The 18,791-nt window shown below is 36.5% G+C and overlaps 1 non-coding gene across 1 annotated transcript; it reads left to right on the top strand.

Annotated features, from left to right (window-relative positions):
* The first annotated feature begins 2,594 nt into the window (after nucleotides 1–2,594).
* LOC115900620 lies at nucleotides 2,595–2,662 on the top strand. Its single transcript, XR_004060287.1, has one exon. It is a non-coding gene; the product is annotated as a small nucleolar RNA SNORD2 (small nucleolar RNA).
* Nucleotides 2,663–18,791: the final 16,129 nt, after the last annotated feature.

The following is an 18,791-nucleotide window of genomic DNA, read 5'->3' as shown; positions in this document are numbered from 1 at the left end:
TGCATACTTGTGTTTACTCTGTGGTACCTCAAAGGTTCTGCGGTTTCCAACTCTTCAGTTCTGAAGTACTGCTCTCATTTATTGAATTGTCTAATTATCACTATAATTAAGGGAAGTTAGGGCCAGACGCAGTGTCTCATGCCTGTAATCCCAGCACCTAGGGAGGCCGAGGCAGGCGGATCACAAGATCAATAAATCGAGACCATCCTGGCTAATACAGTGAAACCCTGTCTCTACTAAAAATACAAAAAATAGCTGGGCATAGTGGTGGGTGCCAGCTACTCGGGAGCTCGGGAGACTGAGGCAGGAGGATGGTGTGAACCTGGGAGGCAGAGCTTGCAGTGAGCCAAGATCTCACTACTGCACTCCAGCCTGGGCGACAGAGGGAAACCCCGTCTCAAAAAAAAAAAAAAAAAAAAAAAAAAAAAAAAAAATAGGAAGTTATTCCATTTACTCAAAAATTATCAGGACCAGATTATGTATTGCTTCAAGTTAGGAGTTACCAATCTCAGGTCAAGAATGGCCAACTTTTTAGACCACAGTTTTCCACAAGGGAAAACTTGCAGTCCAACAAGCAAACTGTGTTTTGCTTTCATGTACTTACTACTCATAATGGACAGGAACCGTAAATAATGTGGTTATGTTTACAACGTAGGACTTAATGTTCAGATGTTCAAGCCATGTGGAAGGTCACAGTTTCAGTAATAGAAGTTAAAATCAGAGTTGTTTGGTCCAATTGAGTGGGGAAAGCAGATTACATGAGAGCTAGAAAAGGCAGTGGTTTTCACTCAGTACTAAAGCTGGCAGATTACTATTGATCCTACAGCAAGGACTGCCTACCTTATTATTTAAGCAGTCATAGTAAGTGATTGGATAAGAACTATTAGGTTGGTGCACAAGTAATGGCAAAACTGCAATTACTTTTTCACCAACCTACTATCTTGCTTTATTCCTTTCATTAGAGCAGAGATTTCTGGGTGGAGAAGATTGTCCTGTAAGTCTGCTTTATCTAGAAGATCTTCAGAGTTAAAGCAGATCATTTGGCATTCTCCTCAAATTTCTAGCTTCTACATTATCACATTCTTAGGAGGCACAAGCAAGAATGCACTGTCTGATCAGTAACAATAATAATATCTCCTCTTTGAGCGAAATAATAGACACTGGAAACTCTAAAAGGTGGGAGGGTGAGCGGAATATGAGGGTTAAAAAACTAGCTATTGTGTACAATGTTCATTATTCAGGTAAAAGCCCAGATTTCACCACTATGCAGGTATCCATGAAACAAAACTGCGCTTGTAACCCCTAACTCTATTTTGAAAAATATCCTGTGAGCTCTTTTCTTATATGGGTCAGATTGTGAATCTTCAAAGTTTGTCTCTTCTCTGAACTTGTGCCATTTATTTTTATGAAAAAAATAATATTTGGAAATTGTCAGCACTTTGATCTTAGATAATATTTTAAAAACTGTTTATAATAGAATTATTAATGAGCATGGACATATGAGAAAACATTTGATCAGGAGATTGATAACTATCAAAAACAGCATGAGTCAAATGAGTTCTAAGTTTTCTTTGAGTCTAGTATCCTAAGATTTTAAGATTTAGGGCTTGTTTTCTTTATAGTCTCGTCCTTGTTAGGAAACTATATTTGCCACTTTTATGCACACCTTACCAAATGTAGGATCAAACAAGATGTTTGGTCTTCTCCTCTGTTTTCCACGTCTATTATTGACCAGACAACTCAATCAGGAGAAACAAAGCACCTTTGTTTCCAGCTGAGCTATTTTCTTTTTGATTACTTTGGTCCCGCAGACCTAAAACAAATCTTCCCTGCTTCCTATCAATTGTTTTGCTTTCTTTGTATTTGCTTCATTACATTCTTGAATTGATTTCTTTTGTCTGTTGGGTGCATTCGGCTCTGATCTTTTATTCCTCACAAATATTTAAGTATGCAACAACTATAAAAGGAAGAAGATAATTTATACCTATTTTCTATGTTTCAGAGTTTACCACCAGTTGTTCTCCAGCAGCATCAAACAGTCAAATAATCCACTTTGACTTCTAGATTAGTATTGATAGTATTCAGAAAAATGGTGGTCCTTCTGAAGGTCTCTTGTTTCAGCTGCACACTGAATCATGACTTAGTTTTCACTGCTCGTTTGACTTTTTGTTGACCACAAGGAAAGGGTGAATGTATTCTATTTGTTTAAGCTGAAATTTGAACTCTAATAAGGACAATATATGCTCAGATTCTGAGTCAAACCAGTAACTCATTCTAGCCCAATGTTTCATCTTTAACATAAAAGTATTCTACAGTGAAGACTTAAATTTTCCTTATGACTTCATCAGAAATGGTCAGGAATCAACCCAAATATCAACGTTTGAGCAGATTTTTGATAAATACTAAATATTAATTCATTGTACTAATACAGCAACTGGTGTTCTATTAGAGGACTCAGTATTACTTAAAGTTAAGATTATGAGCTCTGGTGCCAAATCACATGAGTTTAAATATGTGCTCTGCCTCTTACTGGTTTTGGATTTTGAGTAGCTTGCTTAAATTATCTCAGTGTATTGATTTCTAAAAATTCTATCTGATGAATTGATGACAGTCATCTTTGGGAGTGACCTGAAATGAAGAGAATACTCACTGCTGATCACTTTATTATTTGAGCATAATTCCTGTTCTAAATGGAATACATGGTGTGAAGCAGAAGTGACGTTTTGATGTGGGATTTGTAAATATGTACCATGCCCTAAAACAAAACAAAACAAAACAAAAAAACCAAAAAACCCTACCTCACAAGATTAAGTGATATAACGCATATAAAGTATTTAGAATATTAGAATAGTTTCTAACACATGCTAAGTACACAAAAAATTAGGTATTAAGTTGTGTACTGAAAAATATGCTAAGTATATGTGATGGTTAATATTGACTGTCAGTTCGATTGGATTGAAGGTTGTGAAGTATTGTTCCTGGGTTGTCGGTGAGGGTGTTGCCAAAGGAGATTAACATTTGGGTCAGTAGACTGGGAAAGGCAGACCCACTTTCAATCTGGGTGGGCACAATCTAATCAGTGCCAGTGTGGCCAGAATAAAAGCAGGCAGAAGAACATGGAAAGACTAGACTGGCTTAGTCTTCCAGCCTACATCTTCCTCCCATGCTGGATGCTTCCTGACCTTGAACATCAGACTCCAAGTTCTTCATCTTTGAGATTCTTGGATCTTCAGCCACAAACTGAAGGCTGCATTTTCAGCTTCCCTGCTTTTAGGATTTTGGAACTCAGACTGAATTCCCTGCTCCTCAGCTTTCAGATGGCCTATTGTGGAACCTCACCTTGTGATTGTGCAAGTCAAAAATCCTTAATAAACTCCCTTTTATATATACATCTATCCTATTAGTTCTGTCACTCTAGAGAGCCCTTACTAATAGTGTGCGTAAGAAATTAAACATTCCTTCAAACATGAGTCTGCTGTCCAGAATTAAGAATCTACAGAGGGAAGATAAGCTTGTTTGAACCATTACATGTAGCATCAACGTGGTCGGCAGTCTTAGCTTATTATTATTACCCCTACCCTATCTTACTCAGAAGGTTGTAGTTTTTCCTCCCCCCTCTCAAAAGAACTGTAATTAATGTGGATTTTATTCAAATTTAGTTGGGAAGACAAAGCAGCTTAAACTTCCCAATTAGCCAGTATTCCTGCCTTAGTACCTGTCAAGTCTTTAATATTGATTCCCTTCTCTATGAACAGTCCTCATCACCCTCTCTCCCTGTAATATTCTAGATGAGAAAGACTAAGATTTCGTTCTTACTCTACAGGCATGCTCAGAAAATCAAAACGTGTTCAATTAGTTAGCTGTTTTCTTTTCTTCCACAAGTTAGACATATAACAGCCTCAGTTTAACAAATTACATTACAACAAGGAAACAACTGATATGGAAGAAAGAAATAAAGTGCTGTATGACTTCAGAGGTGGAATAATTTATTTCTGTTTGGAGATGTTGTGGGAGGGTTCATGGAGTACGTTACGTGTGTATAGTAAAAGACTAACTCAGCAAGCCTGGATTCTTTGAAATCTTCATATTCCAAAGAAAGGTCTGACCCTTAACTGGATCTAGAAGATAAGCCCTTAGAATATCTTCTCTTTGTTTATCTGGGGCTTTGGGCTAAGTCAGATTATTAGCCAGGTTTATGGTAACAATGTGATGTATGGTAAAGACATTGGACCATACAGTACCATATCAGTTTGCAATCTGGAAAGGCTGAAGATTATGTAAATAAGTCAGCCACGTGGGCACAACATGTCTACACGCACCCTCTCTCCCACCCCACAATAAAACATTGAACACTAAGACTTGGATAAGCTTCCCTGGTTGGCAATGCTGCAAGTATGTTATCACACATTATTGCTGAGAGAATTCAGTGTGATTCATACTACTCCCCTTGGAAAGAACAGCCAGAAACAAATAGCAAGTCTCTCCTGGACTCTATCCATTATACCCTTTTCCTTTGTTGATTTTATGCTATACCCATTCATTGTCACAAACCATAAATACGAGTATAACAGCTTTTCTGAGTTCTGTGAGTTTCTTTAAGGGACCTGTAAACCTGAGGGTGTTACTGGGGAACACTAAGAACAGTATTTCGTTTGTACTTTTAGATTTGGAAAAATGAATACACTTTTGAAAATGTGGAAATGAGTGGGCAGACGATGGAAATAGACAATAACAGGAACACAGGTTGCTTGAGATAGAAAAATCTAGAAGAATGTGAAAAAAGAGGAACACTACACCATATAGTGGGATCAATGAACAGTTCGGCCAAACGCTTCATTAAATGTTCTTTAAAAACAAGTCTATTACCCCAAGAAGCTTAGACAATGGTGAAAAGATAAGATTCAGGTAAATGAATAAATCAAGAATAATATGAGGCAAAGGATAAACACCAAATGGTCTGGGCTAAATAAGTTAGGAGGAGGGACTATTGTGTGAAACAATATAATGTGAAAGAACTCTATGAAAGTCTCCAGTGGCCTAGATATATGCAGATGGGCTACAGCCAGTAGTCATGAGAACAGTGTTCCCAACCCCTATTTTAATGTGTAATAAAAATGAATTATATCATTACTAATTCAAGTGAATAAAATGCACAAAAATGTCTTTAGTGACTGTTTTCTCTGATATCACTATTTGAATTTAAAAGGTTAATTTGTAAAATAAATAAATTTTCATTATTAATGAACTCTGAATTTGCAAATTTGTCTACTTACCAAAATTTATTGGCAACCCCAAAGTCAATACTTACAGTACTTTCAAGGTTTTTTGCAGATATGTGCAGAGCACTGAAAAATGTATGTCACCTGATGCACACAGTCCCACATGAGGTTGAACGTAGTGATGCTTTGCCTTCTGGTTTTGCTTACATACTTCAAACAATGTAATTTTCATAGTCTATTTAATATCATTTTTTTCATTTTAATTCTCTCTCTTTTTTTTTTTGGTGATTTTGCTGTTTAAGATGACCCGCAACTGTAGCACTAAGGTGCTGTCTGGTATTACTAAGTGAAAGAAGGCTGTACTATTGGTTTTGGAGAAAATATGGTATTGAAACTTCATTTAATCATGAGTGATAGTGCTTTGTCCATTTTCAAGCATAGTAAACAGGCAACCCACAGAGTGGGAGAAAATATTCACAATCTATACATCTGACAAAGGACTAATATCCAGAATCTACAACAAGTTCAAACAAATTAGCAAGAAAAAACAATTCCATCAGAAAGTGGGCAAAGAAAAAGAATAGACAATTCTTAAAAGAAGATATACAAATGGCCAGCAAACATATTAAAACATGCTCAACATCACCAATTATCAGAGAAATATAAATGAAAAGCACAATGTGATACCACCTTACTCCTGCAAGAATGGCCATAATAAAAAAAAAATCAATAAATAATAGATATTGGCGTGGATGCAAGGAACAGGGAACACTTTTACACTGCTGGTGGGAATGTAAACTACTACAACCATTATGGAAAATCATGTAGAGATCTCTCAAAACACTAAAAGTAGGAACATCATTTGATCCAGCAATCCCATTATTACGTATCTACCCAGAGGAAAAGAAGTCATTATACGAAAAAAAATAATTTCACACTCATGTTATAATTTCATATAATTTGTTTTAATTTCATATAATAATTTCAAGTTGTGCATTTGCACAATTCGCAAATGCAAAAATGTGGAACCAACCCAAATGTCCATCAATCAATAAGTGGATACAGAAACTGTGATATATATATATGAATACTACTCAGCCATAAAAAGGAATTAATGGCATTCCGCAGCAACCTGGATGAGGTTGAAGACTGTTATTCTAAGTGAATGAAAAACCATACTTTGTGTATTCCCACTCATAAGTGGGAGCTAAGCTATGAGGATGCAAAGACATAAGTATGACACAATAGATTTTCTGGACTCAGTGGGCAGGGATGGGAAGGGGGTGAGGGATAAAAGATTACTGCTTGTGTGATGGGTGCACCAAAATCTCACAAATCACCGCTGAAGAACTTACTCATTTAACCAAACACCTCCTGTTCCCCAATAACCTATGGAAATTCACAAAATAAATAAATAAATAAATAAATAAATAAATAATAAAGACAACAGGAGTACTATAAAAAAATATTAAATAAGTTATCTTTAAACAGAAACCACGTAATACATAATATGCATTTATCAGTTGACAAAAATGTTATTTCAAGAGCCTCACAGGTATCTAACTCTGTATTTACATGGAAGCAATGGTTCAGTATTTGTTAATTGTGTTTGTGGTGACTTTGTAAAGCATAATTACTACGAATAACAATAAATAACTATAGTTAAAATATTGTCTTAGCAAAAGATTTTAAAGTAAACACAGGGGCTATGTTGCATCTTAACTCATGTCATTTCTTTTGTTTATACTATATAGAAATATAGGGATATGGAAAAGATCTTTTACAAATAAGTAAACATTTTTGCATTACAATTTACTGAAATATTCTTTACTTAAAAAAATTTAGTTGCAACTTGAAAGCAACAAGGAAATGAGAAAAAATTATCTGTCCATGAAGAAATTATCTACAGAGATTAGTTGTGGCAAATTAAATAAGATAAGAAAGTCACATGGTAATTCTGAACTAGAGGTTGACTGTTAAGCTAGAACTTTCTACCATTAATGGGAAGTCACAGTACTTTGTAAGTGCTATAGAAATATTTGTAGGTACTGTATTTGTAAGTACAATAGAAATAGGAACTTCCTTACTTATAGTCTTTTTTTTTCTTTCTTCATTTAATTGAGCTTTTTCTGTGTCTATGGATTTATATATTTCACTTTATTCAAAGTTGATCAATAATAATAAACTTCAAAACCTAAGCAGTCATGAAGGTAACCTAGAAGAGACAGGGACTACTGTCTTACCCTACAGCTAGAGACTGGCCAACTGAAAAACATTTACATAGACTTAAGGAAGCAGTATAGCAGGGTGGTTAAGAGGACAAACTCTGAAGTCAGAATTCCTCCACTAAATCTTGACAGTTACTAGCTATATGGCCATAAGAAAGCTGTTAATACTTTCTATATCTTAGTTTCCTTTATCAATTGATCTATTAGTAATATTTATTTTTGTGCAATTGTAAAACTTAAATTATATGTAAAGCGCTCAAAGTAGTGTCTTATTTATAGCAAATATTCAGTATATTATCAATTATTACTATATACTCAGCTTCAGCCGACTATTTCTCAATGGCATGCAAGATCAACAGATTTCTTTAAATAATCAGGAATTATTTTTATAAGTTTTTTCTTTTTCTTTTTTTTTTTTTTTGAGACAGAGTCTGGCTCTGTCACCCAGGCTGGAGTGCAGTGGCGCGATCTCTGCTCACTGCAAGCTCCGCCTCTGCTTCCCGACTTCACGCCATTCTCCTGCCTTAGCCTCCCCAGTAGCTGGGACTACAGGCGGCCTCCCCTACGCCCGACTAATTTTTGGTATTTTGTTTAGTAGAGACGGGGTTTCACCGTGTTAGCCAGGATGGTCTCTATCTCCTGACCTCGTGATCCGCCCGCCTCGGCCTCCCAAAGTGTACAGGCCTGAGCCACCGCGCCCAGCACAATTTTCAATATTTGAAAACATTGTGTAACCAATTATAATATATGGATCAGTTGGTCCACAAGCTAGTAGTTAGCAACTTTTTCATAGCTAAGTAGAAGATTCTTTCCAAATCAGTAACATTAGGCCTCTACTTAATTGTCTGGAATTTCACTTTGAGGATGAATGTATGGAGAAGAAGATGTTTAATTATAATCATTTTATTGTATTTATTCAATAGAAATAATAAAATAAGTAGGAATTACTAGGAAGGTTCATTATCTGAAAGCGCCCCAATTATTCTTTCCTGTGAACCAAGTCTAAAGACAGTTTATCTAAATAGTATGAGAGAGAAGCAACAACTCTGTAATAGCCTTCTCCTTAAGGACACCATTGATATTAATTACCATTTTAAATAAGTTAACATGCATTATTCTTTCTGGATAAAAGAAAATATTAGCAGATAGAAAACCAAAGAATATCAAGTTACACTTTTTTTTGTTTGTTTGTTTGTTTTTGAGGCGGAGTCTCGCTCTGTCGCCCGGACTGGAGTGCAGTGGCCAAATCTCAGCTCACTGCAAGCTCCGCCTCCCGGGTTTACGCCGTTCTCCTGCCTCAGCCTCCCGAGGAGCTGGGACTACAGGCGCCCGCCACCTCGCCCGGCTAGTTTTTGTATTTTTTTTAGTAGAGACGGGGTTTCACCGTGTTGGCCAGGATGGTCTCGATCTCCTGACCTCGTGATCCGCCCGTCTCGGCCTCCCAAAGTGCTGGGATTACAGGCTTGAGCCACCGCGCCCGGCCTCAAGTTACACTTTTTACTACTTTCACAAATTTTATTCATTGGATCAATAAAACAAACTTTTAAAGGTAACTTTTTAAAAGATACATTTAAAATTTAGTCTGAAATCCAAATCAAATGTTATACAAAGTAAAATATTGTTTTAAAATCATTTTTAAATTGTGATAAACAAGAAAGAGCATTACAATTAATTCACTCTAATTTTTCTAAAGCATCATTTATGTATGAGGAATATTACATCAACTCTTTAGTATAAAGCAATCTCTGTATCCATATCTCCAAGTTTAACATTCTGGTATCCCCTCTGAAACTTCTATATGTCTAACATTTCTGCTTATCTAGGCACCAAGACCCTTGCCCAAGCTACAAATTAAACTATTCTTTTTCAGATGTAGGGGTCAAACACAAAAGAAACAAATACTTTTTTACTTTTTTTTTTTTTTTATAAATTATGACTATTTAACCAGAGTAGAATTTCTAAAATGTTCTATTTACTATGATTGTAATTACTAAAATGTTCATGTAATAAACAATATTTAATAAATAATTAATCTTCAGAATTTCCCAAGAGAGTGGAGAAAGTATAAAGAAGGGTAAAGGGGGAATGTGAAGCAAAACCTATTAAAGGCCCATTCATATTCCCTAATAAAGAGGGAAGGTGATATTAATTTGGGAAAATATTGTGTCACACATACAAGGAGAGACAAAGAGAAAGGGAGAAAGAATTATTATGGCCAATAGCCAGTGCAAGAAATAAACTTTAGGCACTCGAAAATTTCATTAAGCCGTAAGAATAAAAAGTGTTACTGTTTTAATTTCCAAAGTACAGAAACTGAGAGTGGCCTCCCACGTTGAAGAAAGTATACTTCTAGACAAATGGTAATCTTATGAGTGTTTCTTTCATAATTGTGGTAATTCATATTTCATGTAAAAGATCTCATTTATGTTAAAAGATATTTTAAAGTGACAATTTCTTTTTGTTCTTAGTAAAAATAATGCTAGTTACAGAAATATAAACTAGAGTTTAAAAGTTCTTTTATTCCTGGAGAATCAAGCAGGTGATCAATACCTTACAAGAGATTAGTAACTGTAAGTAACAGATTAGTAACAGATTAGTAACTGTTTGCATAAGCAAACCTCCTGATGTGGTTTGGCTGTGTCCCCTCCCAAATATCATCTTGAATCCCCATGTGTTGTGGGAGGGACCCAGTGGGAGGTAATTGAATCACAGAGGCAGGTCTTTCCCATGCTGTTCTCATGAAGGTGAGAGAGTATCATGAGATCTGATGGTTTCGTAAGGGGCAGGTTCCCTGCACAAGCTCTTTCTTTGCCTGCTGCCATCCATGTAAGACACGACCGGCTCCTCCTTGCTTTCTGCCATGATTGTGAGACCTCCCCAGTCACATAGAACTGTAAGTCTATTAAACTCTTTTTCCTGTATAAATTACCCAGTTTCCAGTTTGTCTTTATCAGCAGCCTGAAAACAGACTAACATACCTTCTTTTTTCAAGAACTGGCCTAAGACCAGTCATCTCCAACCTGACAAATCCTCCAGTTCTGAGGGTTGGAACAAAGCTATTCCCAGAGACATAAAGAGATAAAATAAAAAAATAAAAAAATAAAAAATGCTTAACTTTTTTTTTGAAAATATGACCAAAGGCAAAGTTTACCCAAGTATGCCATTCAGATAAGGATTTCTTAATTCATCTGTCCTTTAGATTTTCTTAAATATGGACTCATCTTTCTTTTGACTTTTTCTTAAAGACTCAAGACATAAAGTGATAAGAACAGACAAGAAGGTTAGTAAGAAGGCATTTTTTCACTGAGAACAGTTTTTAAATAAGATTAAAGTATTCCTAAAGGTTTCTGTTTCCTACAAAGCAAAATATAGTTTGAGCTACAAAATAAAAAAAGAAATGAATTTGAGTTCAGACTGAATGAGGACTACCTCACTGTCATATTTAAACAGATGTCTAAGAAAGACCTCAGCCCTAAGGAAGTGACTCCCAAGCATGAGGATTAAGTCACCACAGAGGACTATGCTTTTCTCAGTTGAGGACTTCAGCCATAGTAGCAAGGGTATTTGTATTGGATATCAATGACATCTCCAGGTTTGTCAACAAGCAAAATCTCAAAAGCCAGATCAACTAACCAACAAACCAAACAACAGCAACAACAATGTTGAATAAGCAAAGTTAAATTTATTAGTCCTACTGCAGTACAAGAAAATCACCTGGATTTTGTTTTCTTAGTGGTGTTATACAGAAGTGAAACACCAAAGAAAATCATTTGTAAGATACTGGAACCTGGGTTTTGTGATTTTAAACAAAGTTTTACAAGACAGTTGGTTGAAATTGTAGTTTATAACATAAAAGTTTTAGATTACTTGCCATAGTAAGCAAGGGTCTTGAAGCAATTATTGACAAGCAACCAATTTGTCCTATTAAATAAGCTATTTTAGTTGGTTCACAGTCTTATCTTTTAGAAGAAAGCATTTTCTCAAATAGCTAAGTTGACTTTGCTTATTCTCAATATTAGTTAACCTATTAATTGGAAAGTATTCCCTGTTCCAATATTGTCCAACATAGAGACAGGAAATTATGTTGGCTTCAGTTTTCAAATTGTACAGTTAGTGAGGGTAAATTTTGATTTTAGTCTCAGAATTTTTTCCCAAAAAGTGCTTAAAAGATTAATCATTTTTCCCAAAGACTAAAGTATTACATTAATTTTCTGAATTCTAGAACAGTTTTTACATTTGTTTCTGCATTATTCAATAATTTTTATGGTAAATTATGTACTCAAAACTCACTCTATTGAGCCATTCACTCAGTGTGGACAAATAATGTGGATATAAAAAAAGCATACATGTGCAATATAAATATTTGGTCAAGAAATATACACTCGTCATTTCTTGAAAAAAATAAAATTCTAAAATATGATGAATATGCAAGTGACAAGAAGGAATAAGAATCACTTCCCCCACTGGATATTTAAATGGCTATTAGATGTTGTATCAAGGTTGTTTTATTTTTCAGTCTGAGAAGTCTAAGAAGCGGAACTGAATTAGGTAAATAAACATCCACTCTCCAAAACACTCTTTTTCCAAGTGTTAGCCTATTTTCTGTGATTTTCTGCCAAGCTATTCATGCTTTTATATGCAGTGCTCACAGCAAAGCATTCTTGTATACATTCCTTTTTATACAAAAGCTTTTACCTGGCATTTGGAAAACATTTGATGTTTATGTGCAGAATAGTGATCGATTGTCTTATTGCACCTGCAAATTTGTAACTCACTTCAGAGTTTTCTGCTGATGTTGTAGATAACAAGAATATCTCTTGAGTACTTTACAACTTGTTTTAAAATCCTGAGATTAAATTTAGAGAATGAGTATTTACTTTATATAAATGTATTTGTTTCCCTAAATGTGAGGAATAAAAAGCTGTATGGATACATAAAAGTTATTATCTAAGTATTTAAATAATTATACTAAAAGAAAGGAGAGAAGTTTCTAATGTAAATTGGGGGTATCATATTTCAGTGACTTGAAAAGAGAGGAATTACATTTTTTTTCCTCAGCATGGCAGATTGGAAACACTGTGAGTATGCCTCTCCCACTTGGCAATACAAAATAACGTGTAGGGGCTCATGCTGTGAACTCGTTTTTCAAGAAGCAACACAGGAACTTAATGGGAAAACTGAAAGAAACCACAGTCCTCCTGAAGGAAGTGGCAGGCTGCAGTTTACACTGTGAGACAGGTGGAATACTGTAAGTCCCCAGAGCATAAGAGGAGGAGAAACTGCCTCTGGGATATGCACTCCCACTGGGGAATTTGGCAATCCAGGCCAACAAGGAAGGCCTTAACCCTACCCAGCATTGGAACCGATTTAATGAGCAGTAGGGAGTGTATGAGAAGGAACAACATTGGGCCATGCTTTGCTCTCCCAGACTCCAGCAAGGATGGAAGGTAGCCAGCCATTCCTGATCCTACCTCACAGGGGACCTCATGGAAGGTGGCTAACTCAGGATTAAGGAAGCTCACAACTGAGATGCGTTATATAATCTCAAGCAGGGACAAACTAACTTAGCCAGAACGAAGCGATGAGTGGGAAGTATGTTGTAGCCACAGACACAGGAGCTGGATGCCGTGCTTTGTGAGGGGACCACAAAGGCCATGGCCTCAAAGCCACAGTTTCTGTCTCAGTGGGAAAGGAATATGGCCCGGGTCAGTATTAAGTTCTGGGCACAGACTGCCTTGAAACCTAGCTGGCTGTTGCTAGTGGAACACTGTGTGTGTGAGACGTGCCTTGCCAAGTGCATGGAAGCTGGATGGAGCTTACTGCCACCTGCTACTCTCCACTCCCTATATGGACTCTTCTATGCATGAGGGGCAGCTGCACTCCTTCCTGTGGCTAGAAGACTGACCTTTGATTCCCACTGGGGCTGGTGCTTGTACCAGCACATGGGCATTCAGAGCATGAACTTGCTTGACTCAACCCTGGCTGACTTTGCCCCTTCATTCTTCCTGGTAACTTACTTAACACAAAGGGCAGAAACTTTGGGGAGTTCTATGGCCCTGTCCATTGCCTGAGAGAGCAGAGTACCTCCCTGAGGTAGCATAAGGTGACACAAATCCTCCTGCTACTACCACAGTTGGCGTTCTTTTGCAAGGGCCATTTCTTGTCTGGGGACCAGCTGACACAGTCCATTGCAGCATCCACAGGCACAATAACAAAATGCCAAGGAAGGAGAAAATTTGTGTGTGACCTCAGCTATCATCATTGCCTGCATCACGCTGGCTAACCAGGAGGTCCAGAGTCTGTCTACATGACCGGTTCTTAACTACTACAACTGGCATTGGATAAAGTCCACAAACTAAGGCTACTTATACCCAGAGAATCTCAGAGTCTATGTCACTCCCTTGCCATCAGAACTGGTGCTGGTACCTGCTGCTGGGAGACTTGAGTACAGGTCACATATATCTTCAAGAGTTGACAAAGTAAATGTGTTGTGTGTGTGGGTAAATAAAAAATATATATACTGTATATGTATATATGTGTATTATATATAATGTATACATATTATATACATATGCATTACATATATTCAATATATATTCATATATATTCATATTTCTTATTTATATATTATATATAGGAATACTGATCAGCCATAAGAAAGAACAAAATAATCTCTTTTTAAAATCTTTTGCAGCAACCTGGATGTAGCTGGAGGCCATTATTTTAAATGAAGTTACTCAGGAATGGAAACCCACATACTGTATGTTCTCACGTTCTCACTTACATAAGTAGGAGCTAAACTGGGTACACAAAGGCATACAGAGTAATATAATGGACACTGGAGACTGAGAAGGGGGAGAGTGGAAGGGAGATGAGGGGTAAGAAACTATGCATTGGGTACAACGTACACTACTCAGATGACCAGTTCAGTAAAATCTCAGACTTCACCACTATACAATTCATCCATGTAACCAATAATCACTTATACCCCTAAAGCTATTGAAATAAAAGAAAGAAATGAATAATTACAAAGATAATTATCTTTTAAATTCTTTAAAATATATTTGTCAATAGTTTTGCAGTTTCAAATGATGGAAACGTAATCCCAAAATGAGAATTGTTTTGCTCTCATCTCTGGGAAGAATGGTGATGTCATTGGAACCCATGGACCAGTCAATACATAGATTTGATTCTGTGAGGGCTCACCACTCCTCCCTCAGCTTTGCAATTATCTTTGTATTCACTTCACTTTATTGCTCTGCAAGCAGTGAGCAGTTTCATCTACGTAGTGGGAAGCACAACTATCAAGAGCTCTTGAGCTTCGTACTTCTCAGTTTCTACTACCATTAACTCTCTTTATTTCCAATTAGGAAAAAATATCATTCAGGTTGATCGGGTTTAATCTTCCCATGGCCACAGTTAGAGCCACATAATACACTTGCAGTTCTCATTGGGGAAATACAGATGTAAGTAGGAGGAGAGCAATATAGGGAGAAAAGACAAATGCTGACTCAAAAATATTTGAGATGTTGTTTTATAAAATCTCCTCTGAAAAACATAAAAATGCTATATGAGTTATATAGCCTTGGTTAAATAACAGAAAAGTTGACTCAAACTGTTAAGCAATGTAGATACAGAGATAGATAGAGATACAAAATACATGAAAAGCCTAGAGGTGTATTTGACGTGATTCAACAACTCAATAATGTCCCCAATAGCTCAGTTACTTTATGTCTCTTTGCCTTGACTCTGCAATATGAACTTTAGCAAAGGGGGCTGTGCTTGCAGTTGTAAGATGATTACCATGAGCTTCTGGACATGGGTATCTTTGTACCAGTATTCTCTCTCAAAGTCCTAATACTCACACTTATTGAAATATCTTAGATTCATGTCTATCCTGTAGCCACCCTTGGCCAGGGCAGTGGAATATTCTGATTGTTTATGTCCTCCTCTACTTTTGGAGCTGGGAATGGACACAAATTGATAAGTAACATAACTTGAGGGCTTTTAAGAAGCAGGAAGTGCAGAAATGCTTGCTAGAATGTAACCTAGACTACCTGCCATACATCCATCTCTGTATCATTATTTTTAAGTAATTTTATTGGAATGTTATTTAAATGGAAGTTAATAAAATTTACATAAAGCCAACATTGTTAGAGCTTATATATGTAATTTACTCCTCCTTCCAGGGAAGTCAAACAATAATAAAATACTGGTTGTTGATCACCAGCTTGGTATTTTCATGATAACTTTTATGATTGAGTTAGAAATCACAGTTTAGATTTTAGACTAAATTATTCCTATTCCTTCTTTCCCATTCTATATGTTTGTAAAGGAATAATTGTGTGTACCTATGGAGAAAGAATGAGAGAAATAAGACCAGATTCCTAGAGAGAATATAACTCAACTTATCCAGTTCACTAAAGGGATTGGGACAGCCAGTCTGCCTTAAATACTCGCAGCACGTGAAAGTGGAGCCAGAAAGAGACAGAATGTGCTTTGAAAGAGTGCTGACTTACAGCATAGTGACTTGTTTATACATGTCGATTTGCTCTTCTACCTTAGGGAATACTTCAAGAGAGAATGAAGAGAATGACAAAATCTCTTGTCCCTTATTCCCCTGAATGAAATAAGGCAGAAAAATTATGGGTTAAACTTTTAAATGAAGAGACAATAATTGTGTACTTACTTTTTTAAGTAACACATTTCATATCAGGTAAGAAACCTGATAACATACACAATTATATATGTGTGTATTTGCAGATATAATTGTATATATAATAAAATTATATATGTGTGTGTGTGGGTGTGTGTATTTGTATATTTTATTCTCTGGAAGTTGTGTGTGTCTACATGTATCTTAAAATTATGCCTATTCAGTGACAAGGGAAATGGATGAGAGATAGAAAGATCAATGGCTGAGCTCACTGAAGTGGGCCCTTCACTGGAGTCAGAGTAGGAAGAAAGGAAATAGGCAGAAACAGATTTTTCAACCAGCTTATGTACTGTATTGATTATGTGATGATGAGAATGTGAACGTTTTTGTAAGCACAGTTATTCCTAAGGCTTGGGAGTTTATTGATCCACTTGAGAGTTAAAACTTTAGTTAACAGACTGTTAACTACTCTACTTGTTTTTGTGTTTGCTTTGTTTTGTTTTGTTGTTTGTCTTTCTTAGAGGTAATCCACCAATACGACCCATTTATATGTACAATGGAATTATAGTGCTTGGTAAAGAAATAAACAGAAAAAAATATTGACCCAAGTCCTGAAATTCAACTCCTTTTCACCCCTTCTGTTCATGTTTAGATTCTATTTATTTATACATTAGTTTGTAAATGGCATTGCTTATTGACAAGGGCACAGTAGAACAAAGAATCTAGTCTCTTTTAGGCTACTAAGGAGTCATTGTGTTAGGACTGATCCATGAGAGTTCATGAAAGCAGATTTTTTTAATAAAAAAGTGAAATTTTCTGATCTTACTATGAACTACACTATTTCATGTTAAAGATCTCTAACAGAAATGAGGATGCAAGGATCCTCTGTCAAAAGTCTTCAGAGCACTGTGTGGCCCTCCTGGGTTTTGCCACTTGCCCATTTAAGTGTTAGAGCCAAACAAATTGCAAAGACGTGACTCACAAGACTGTCTGTCAGACAAGCATAAAGAGGCCGGGCTATAGGGGATTTGAGCTGCATTAAAGCCAAACTTAAACAGAAGGTCTGTGGCAGATGTGACAATAATTATGTGAAGACAGTTATCAAACAGCATCGCTATTTCCCCATTTTTCCCTTCACCTCACCATACTCCTTTCTGGATTCCAAGTGAGACTCCTCTAAGAACATTATTTCTCTTGCCCTTACTATATAGCCAGGCAGTACCTCACTGGCCTATCCAGTCAGTCACTAGCTTTGTTCTTAGTGGTAAACCTCAAGAGGTCTGTCATAAAACCTGTCTTCATAATCCAGGTGCTCCTTTCTCAGGGAACTGACTGATGTATAAGATTTGACTTGTTTCACATATTTCAATGTAAAGTCCACCATATCTAAAGCTAGCTGATATCAACCCAAAAATAAAAGTGCAATTTACATTGTAGGAAAAGGAACATTAGTTGTTCCAATGGTATTCTTTTCTTTAATAAGTGAAAAGGAAACTATGATTTTAGGAGTTTGATTTCTATCAAGATTCTACATCACATCGTTTAGTTAAACAAATTCAAGGATCCCCTGTCTAATTATTTTTATTACTGTATTCATTTTATTTCACTGGCAACTATTTTAGTAAATTACTATGTAGTAATGATCCTAACTTTTACATATATTTAGAGATTATAAATCTCATTTCTTGACCATCACTGTAAATCTGGGTCCTTTTATATTAAGAGTGTGTCAATTTGGCACCATAAAGTTATGTTTGGAGTATTATTAAATATTAATAGTATTGTTGGAGTCTAATCTTGAAATAGAATTGAAAATGAACTCAGGCAGGATGGTTAATATCTACTCCCTCCTCTCTGATCACTCTCAAATTCATTAATGGAAGATGGCATTGAATGGCCATATGTTTGCATAATGATACTGTATTTCTTTTGTTTCCATTGACAGTGTTAGAATGGGTGTGTCAAACTAAAATATTTTTAAATTCAGAGTTCATTTGTAGAACTTGGTAAATCTAGCTAACTAGACGGTTTGGCGGTGTGTTTGGAAGTCTGTTATGCTGATGGTTCCCAGTGATCACATCTCTTGACATTCACAACCTAAGAATTCACCTTCCCTTGTATCTAGGCTGGGCCTGTGACTTGTTTGAACTATTCGGGTATGGGGAGAGCAATACTGTCCCAATTCTCTGCCTAAGACAAAAGACAACATGTAAGATTTCACATTTGCACTATGGGGAGCCCTGAACTACCATGAAAAAAATCTGGATGTTCTACTGGAGATACAATTTGGAGAGAGAGTCTATGGGGAAGGGAGGCCCTAAGACCATCATGGAGGCAAGAAGATGTCAGCCATTTGGGACGTCCTGTGCATCTCACCCTCTAAATTGATCGATCAGCTGAGATGTGGCCTTATGAAAAACTACTGGCACAGAGAGCTGAAGACATCAAATGCAAATGAAATGGTTGTCATTTGAGAGACACAGTGTTTCTGGGAGTGGGGAGAGTGGTTATTTAGAACAGATAGGAATGGTGAAAACTGAGTATCTCCCTACCCCATCCCCAGCCTCAGTCATGCAGTATACAGATTTAGATTCGGGGGTTTGGCCTGGGCAACCAGGGTCTGGGGTTTATCTAGTACTTGGAGTATGAAATGATGAGACACGTTAATTGGACACAACAGTATCAGGA

Source organism: Rhinopithecus roxellana, chromosome 11, assembly GCF_007565055.1.
Source record: "Rhinopithecus roxellana isolate Shanxi Qingling chromosome 11, ASM756505v1, whole genome shotgun sequence".
Taxonomy (NCBI): domain Eukaryota; kingdom Metazoa; phylum Chordata; class Mammalia; order Primates; family Cercopithecidae; genus Rhinopithecus; species Rhinopithecus roxellana.
This window is presented reverse-complemented; position numbering and strand designations above follow the sequence as displayed.